The sequence below is a fragment of the Hipposideros armiger genome, unplaced genomic scaffold, assembly GCF_001890085.2.
Source record: "Hipposideros armiger isolate ML-2016 unplaced genomic scaffold, ASM189008v1 scaffold_821, whole genome shotgun sequence".
Taxonomy (NCBI): domain Eukaryota; kingdom Metazoa; phylum Chordata; class Mammalia; order Chiroptera; family Hipposideridae; genus Hipposideros; species Hipposideros armiger.
In genome coordinates, this window is record NW_017732171.1 from 661,090 (window position 1) to 669,515 (window position 8,426).

Here is an 8,426-nt window from a genome sequence, read left to right on the forward strand (position 1 = left end):
TTCTAGGAGTTTTATGGTTTCAGGTCTTACATTTAAGTCTTTAATCCATTTTGAATTTGTTCTTGTATATGGTGTAAGTAGGTGGTCCACTTTCATTTTTTTGCACGTGTCAGTCCAATTTTCCCAGCACCATTTATTAAATAGACTATCTTTACTCCACTGTAAATTCTTGCTTCCAATGTCATAGATTAAATGACCATATATGGATGGGTTTATTACTGGGCTCTCTATTTTGTTCCATTGATCTATGTGTCTGTTTTTATGCCAGTACCCTACTGTTTTGATTACTGTAGCCTTGTAGTATGATTTGATGTCGGGTAGCGTGATACCTCCCACTTTGTTCTTATTTTGCAAGATTGCTGTGGCTATTTGGGGTCTTTTATAAAACTATTTACTTTTGTTTTACCCAGAATTTCCAAAATTTTTGCTCACAGGATCCCATTAATATCACAAAGCTCACTGGTGTTCTAGAAAATACAGTTTAGAAAAAAATTTTCTCTGCTCTCAAACTGCAATGATGATCATTTTGCAGAAAGCTAGATAGTAATGCAAAATCAAGTTACTCTGACTTGACCATGGTTAAAATCTCTGAAATAGCTGTAAAATACCCATAAAAGCCTCTTCAGGATGTTTTATAGAGCAGGCAAGCACATCAAATTTTCACATATAGTTCAGATTAATGTATGGAATACTTGACAATTATATTTCCTTAACACACCTGTCTATTGTAGTACATGGGAATGGTAATACACCATTAATTCATACTTTCCATTCTTAAACTAATAAAATAATATTAGGATGCCTATAAAACTGGGTTCCCAACTCATTTTCAGAAGACAGGTAACAGGAATTTCATGAATTAGAAATCAGCTAGTACTCATTGCATCTGGTATCTACTTTAAAAAGTGTCTGGATTCTCTACGCATTTATGATTCTTTTGACACATTAATATGGAACAACCAACCAGTATCTCATGTCTTTAATAACTGTTAATATTCCTTTGAAGAAGAGGGAAGTTTTTTATGAACATCACCAGAGAAACTTAGGGTATTATCTGAGGTCTGGAATGAGAGCCACCCCGTGAATACAGAGAAATATCTGTTTTCCCAAGTGTATGTTAGCTGGTGAAGAAACAGATGCCACCTTAGGAGCTATATACATTCTCTACATATGTGACTTAAGCAGTTAGGTTTAGTTCAATAACATTCATTGAGTGCCTTCTGTAGGCTAGGTATTAGGTGCAAACGATATACAGCCCCTGTGGGTAAAATGCTCAGGTCTAATATGTAAACAGCAAATTTCAATATCATGTGGTAACAGGGATGCCCAGAATATTATGGAAGCATATGAGGGCAGCAAAGGAAGATGTTGGGTAGGCACCTAGCCCAGCCTGTGTAAAAGGAAGGTGAGATGGAAGGTGAGGTGGTTAATGAGCTTATTGAGGGGTGGGAGAGGAGCAAAGGACAGGAAATAGCTCCTAAAGGAAGTTGTGTTTGAAAAATGGGTGTACTCTGTTTCAGTTTCTTAATATAAATATAAAGTAAGTAGAATAATTTGGAACATGCAGGCAGCAAAGTTTCATGTTACATTTAGCAAGTCATTTGAAATTGTCGACGTGAGAGAGACAAAGAGCTGTTATCTGAGAGTTGATTCGCCTGTTTTTATAGTGAGGAAAGCATTTCAGTATGTGGTGTGAAGTCTGAAAATCAGTTATAAGCTTACAATAATCAAAACTCTTCCAGATCTACATTTTTATAGAAATCCTATGATATATTGGCGAGGGATGAGTCAGGATAACATAGGCTTATGCCACAGTAACAAGCAAATAAAAATATCGGTGTTTTGACACCAAATTTATTTTTCACTCACAAAGTCTGCTGTGGGTCCAGACTCTCCAAGGTAAATAATGCCATGAGGTGACCAGAGATACAGACTGCTTTGATTGTCCATCTCCATCAACTCAACATGAGACCTCCTCCGCAACTGCTGCAGCAAAGAAAGAAAGTACTAGAAAGTGAAACACTAGTTATGAAATAGTTTGGTCTGGAAATATTTCTGCTCCCATTTCTGTCCATTGGTCAGAACTATTGGGTCTTCAGAAAAGTCATGACGCATGTTTGCAACAGATGGCACTAGTTAATTTTTGGAAGTACTAGAGTCATTTGCATCTATGTTATTGCTATGTCATTTGACAGCTGACAGTTCTAGCTTCATTCTAAAAAAGAATTGAGCGATTTGGTTGAGTTTTGGAGATTTTATAACAAGTTGAAGATGGAAGACCAAACTCTGCATTTTTGCGATGTTTTACTGTTTTACTTCCATAAAGGGAAGAACACGCATCAAGCTTGTGAAAAGTTGCATAAAGTTTACAGTGACAATGCTCTATAAGGACATCAGTGCCAACGATGGCTCACGAAATTCCATGCTGGTGATTTTGATCTCAATGACGCTCCTTGGTCAGGGAGGCCCACCGAGGTTGATGACAACAAAATAAAGGCATTGATTGAGTCAAACCCACGTCACAAGACACGAGAGATTGCAGAAACATTGAACATCCATCATTCAAGTGTTCATGACCACCTGACCTGAAGAAGCTGGGATTGTAAGTAAGCTCGATATTTGGGTTCCGCATGAACTCAAAGAAGTTCATTTGACGGCACACATAAACATCTGCAATATGTTCATTAAACATGAGGAAAACAATTCTTTTTTGAAGCGACTGATAACTGGTGATGACAAGTGGAGTGTTTACAACAATGTGATGTGCAAACGGTCTTGGTCCCGACATGATGATTCGCCTCAAACGACATCAAAAGCAGACATTCATCAGAGGAAGGTTATGCTCTCAGTGTGGTGGGATTTTAAAGGCGTAGTGTTTTTTGAGCTCCTACCAAGGAACCAAACAATCAATTCAAATGTGTACTGTCAGCAGCTGGACAGTTTGAATGAATCCATCATCCAGAAACCTCCAGAGCTTGTTAATTGTAAAGGAGTTGTGTTCCATCATGACAACACGAGACCACACACAAGTTTGATCACCCGTCAAAAATTATTGGAGCTTGGATGGGATGTGTTGCCACACCCACCATACTCGCCTGACCTTGCACCATCAGACTTCCATTTGTTTTGCTCTCTTCAAAACTCCTTGTGTGGTATAACATTCAATTCAGATGAGGCTGTAAATCAGCACCTTGTTCAGTTTTTCTCAAATAAAGACAGGTCCTTCTATGAATGAGGAATTATGAAGCTCATTGAAAGATGGCAAAAGGTTATCGAACAAAAGTACAATATATCATTGATTGATCTTTGTTCTTTATATAAATAAATGACCTTTGAAAAACATAGACAAAATACGTCATGACTTTTCCAAAGACCCAATAATTACATGGTCCTCCCAAGGTGTCATATTCCTCTGTATCTGGAAGGAGAGGAAAACTGGATATGGGGGAACACAGATGTCTCTACACACCAGTCTTTAGATACAAATGTCTTTTTGTTTGCTCAGATTTAACTGAGTCAATAACAGCAGATTGGTACTCTTTACAAAAAAATTTTTAAAAATAATAGAATCAGAGATTTTAAGTTGTCCATATAAACTTTCAAGCAGTTAAATAACTGGGTCTAATTTTAAGCTTAAAATCTATGACAGGAAGTAACCACATTATCATCAGGAAGCTAAGGTCTATATCCACTATGAGTGTTTAAACTTATCTTTCTTTTTTTTTTTTTTAGCTGTGCCATCCTGCCACCTTTTGGTAGCTCAGTGGCAGCTCAGCTTGGGCCGTGAATCAAACCAGGGACTCTTGCTCAGAGCTCGAACTCTTGAGTGAGCTCTTAACCAACTGAGCCACTCGGCTGGCAAAACTTATCTTTCTTGAGTGATAGAATATTTTGTATTTTTCAATGGTGATTTAGCTTTCTCCAATTGAAGAACCCTAATCAAGATGAACTGGCGGTACTTGCTTAGAATGAAGATTTGTAGCCCCACCTACAGAATGAGACACTCTGGAGGTTGGAAACCACAAGCTCTCCTGGGAATGGTGGCACACTGATGCTTTAGAACCACTGACCCAGAGGAAGCAGATGGTTAATGCTGGGGAAAGGAAGTAATAGGCTTTCTTGAAACTCAATTGTAAAGTAGAGCTTGCCTTGAGGCTTGTCTGGTTGAAGGCAAGAGGAAGACCTATGCATAAGTTGAGTCATGTTAGCCCTGGTCAGAAGAAATCTCAACAAGCAGGACCCTCCTGGGAGCACTGCAGCTATCTATTAAGCAGGAAATCCCTTTCATGCTCCCTAGTCATTGGACCTAGTTTGAACACAGAGCTGATCCAATAATCATGCTTTTCACTCTGATGTTTTCATTTTCGCCTCTTGCCATTTCTGGGTACTTTCATTACTTAGGTGATCTCATCTAGTCTCACTGCTTTAAATACAGTAAGTCTCTGACTTACGGACTTTCACAGATACAAATGGACCTCACATTACGAATATTCGTAGATGCGAACAAATCGTTGAAGTAGCTCACGTGTCTGCTGGACATTGTCACAGTTGTGCTGCTGTGTATTTAATGTACAGTGCAATAGTGTACAGTACAGTGCTCAATCAGAGCCCAGGATGTCCAGAAGCAAGAGGAAAAGCAGTGGTGATGTGGAGCGGACTGCTAGGAAATGCAAAGCAATAACCATGGAAACAAAAGTGAAAATAATTGAGAGATTGAACCGAGGCGAACACATGGTAGATGTTGCTCGTTCTTATAACATGAATCATTCAACCATTGGCTTTACATTGTATATTTGTGTCAAAGGTGTATAAGACTCACTTTGTCGGACTTATGAATGAATCCAACTTACGAACGTTCTCCCAGAATGGAACTCATTTATAAGTCAGGGACTTACTGTACCTTCTATATGCTAACTCCTTACAAATATATATCTCTAGACTGAACGACTTTTCTAACTTCAGACTATTGCCTGTTCAACATCTCCATTCAGAGGGCTAGTAGGCTTTTCAAAGTTAACATGTCTAAAACTGATTTTCTGATATTCTTCCCCCAATCATTCTCCTCCCATGGACTGACTTCCTCATCTCATTTTATGGTAACACCATTCTTTGTTGGTTCAGGCAAAAGTTCTTGGAGTCACACTTGACTTTCCTTTCTCCCACACAGGCCATCCAATTAATCATCTCTCTTTCGCTTTCAAAATATACCCAGGATTTGATCAATTCTCATTCACCTCCTCTGTTATTACTCCAGTCTGAGCCCCCAGCATCTCTTATCTGGCTTATTGCAGTAGCCACATAAATAGTCTGTTTCTTTCTTCTCAAGTCCCTTTTAGTCTATTCTCAACATGGCAGCCAACATAACTCTATCAAAATATTATGAAAGATCATAACCACTCCTGTGCTCAAAATCCCCCAAAAGGCTCCCCATACCACTCAGAGGGAAAAAACATCAAAGTTCTAATGATGGTCTGCAAGGCCTTGCATGTTCTGGCCCTCCTTACCAATTTTATCTCCTGGTCTCTCCTTTGTACCTGCTGTTTCACCTGCCTGGATGGTTTGCCCCAGATATTTGCAGGTCGTTCTTCGGGTCTTTGTTCACAGGGCATCTTCTTAATTGAGGATATAGTGATAAGTGCTAAGGAGGAAAAGAGGGGATATAATGTGCTAGATTGGGAAGAAGGTGGGCCACCGTAGCTAAAATGCCACCCTTTTGGACTCCTAAGATGACTTACCCTGGCCAATACCTTGACTGCAGCCTGAGAGACCCTGAGCCGGCAGACCAGTTAAGCCATTCCTTGTTTTCTGACTCACAGAAACTATGAGATAACTAATATTTGCTGCTTTAAACCACTAAGTTTTGGGGTAATTTATTGCTCAGCCATAAATAATGAATACAATGGTCATATAGTGAAATATATTACATACGAGAGTATCTTTTTAAGGCAACATGAATTCTTGTTGATAAATGAGTATTAATTTTGAGTGAGGACCCATGTTCATAGGTAGCATTTCTCAAACTGGTTATATTTATTCACTCATTCTACAATACTTATTGAGAACCAACCCAGTGACAGGCAGAATTTGAGATAGAAAAGATGTTTACTTTAATGGAGTTTATAATCTAGTGTAGGGTTATAGTTATGGGGACAAACATGAAATCCAGAAATAAATGATTAATAGTTTCAGACAAAATAAAACTGGGTTATGCTATATACACAGACTGACCATTGGGTTGGGCTCCTCTTTTTTGTTTCTTTTTTTTTAGCTGAGCCATCCTGCCGCCTGTTGGCAGCTCAGCAGCAGCTCAGCTTAGGCTGGGGATCGAACTGCTATTGCTCAGAGCTCACATTCTTAAGCGAGCTCTTAACCAACTGAGCCACTTGGCCAGCCCTGGGCTCCTTTTTTTGAAGGTCTCTTTGAATTTTTAACCACTGAGTTGGATTCTAACTTAAGAGAAAGATCCAGAAATGGGAAAATCTGTGGGCAGAACATTACAGGCAGAAGGAATGGCATATGCTGAGCTGGGAATAACAATAGTGTGTAGATATGGGTTGGATCATGTAGTGTGTTTGGATTTTATTCTAAAGGTAGTAGAAAGGCCTTAGAGAGTTTAAACAGGGAGTAGAATGTTGCATTTTAAATGTTTAGATGATCATTCTGGCTTCTGTATAAAAATAGATTGTGGTGGATGGGAGGTTTGGGAAAGAGAAAAAGTTAGAAGACAATATGGGGTTAGTCTAATCAACCGGGCTTAACCATAACCTAGTTTCTTTTATTGGCAATGGAACATTGAATCACCAAGTTCTTGCCTGAGGGGAGACTATGAGACCATGACAGATTCACAAATGGGTCTTACTTCTTTGTCAGTATATTCTGAATGACTGACAAATTGGTTCATGCATGGGATAATGATAAAAAGAAGCTACATTTTCAGTCAACTCATGTGTTCTTAGGACAGGGTCAACTTTATTTCTTCTGTTAATCAAAAGAATGTTTAAAGATATATTAAACTTGGTGTTTTGTGCAGGGAACTACTCCTCATTGCTCAAGAAGAAAATGCAACTTTGATGTTTTTAAAACAGCTGTTAGCATTTTCATCTTGTGTTCATAAGTGATTTTTTTTACCTTGAGGACTAGTTTCACAGTACTATAAGCCAATTAAATGTTAAGCATAGTCTCTTAACATTGGTAATAAGTATTTCACATAGAAATAACTCTACAACTCTCTTTATGCTAATTAGGACCCTAAGTAAACAAATTATAAGAAGAAATATACTCTGTTGATTGGCCTTATTAAGTGCCATGAGAAAGAAAGAGAATGATGAAATTTGTCATGGGATGGGAAAGTTGAAACACAGCTGTTACTTTGAGAAACTGTTACCTTCATGCTGACTCACAGTCTAAAGGGCTATGGAAAACTGGGACAAATGAGAGGTAAAGTAGGAAGTGGGTACAAACTTTGCAAATCACCATGGGTTAAGTATTATAAAAACAATAAAAGTCTGGTAACATGACTTTATTGCAAGTTGAGCACTCAAGTGGGGACCATTGAGAATAAAATGGGCCATTACTATAAATGCACTTTTGTCTGAATGTGTGTATGAGAAAGGCTGGTATATTAGTTTCCTAAGGTTGCTGTAACAAATTACCACAAAGTTGTTAGATTAAAACATCAGAAATTTGTTCTGTCACAGTGCTGAAGGCCAGAAGTCTGAAAACGAAGTGTCAGCAGTGTTGGTTCCTTCTGGAGGCTCTGAAGGAGAATAAGAATCTGTTCCATGCCTCTCTTATATCTTCTGGTGGCCCTGGCAATCTTCAGTATTCTTTGACTTGTAGATACATCGCTCCCATCTCTGCCTCTGTTTTCACATGGCTTTTTTTCCTGTGTCTCTCCAAGTCTCAAATCTCTCTCTCTTTTTTCTAATAAAGACAACCACCCATTGGATTTAGGGCTCACTCTAAATCCAGGATGACCTCATCTTGAGATTGTTAACTTAATTACATCTGCAAAGACTCTATTTTCAAATAAGTTCACATTCACAGGTACGGGGGGTTAGGACTTAGACATATCTTTTGGTGGATACAATTCAATCCAGTACAAACAGCATATAAAAATGGTTCAAGTTTGAAAAGCATGATATAGACTCATGATTTTTTTGGGAGGAAGTTGATAAACTAACTCTTTCTGATCATGAAATAAGTTCATTTTCATTAAAAAGCTCAGAAAATAGAAGTATAAAAGAAAATATGTGATTCAAATAAAAAATATTTTGAACCCATAGAAAACAAGCCATTTTTTTAAAAGATTTTTTTTAATTGGGGAATTGGGGGGGGGTAATGGGAACAGTGCTGGGGAATTGGGGGAAGGGGAACAGACAAGTTGCTGTCGTTTTGTTCTTCAGTCTAGTTGTGGAGGACGTTGC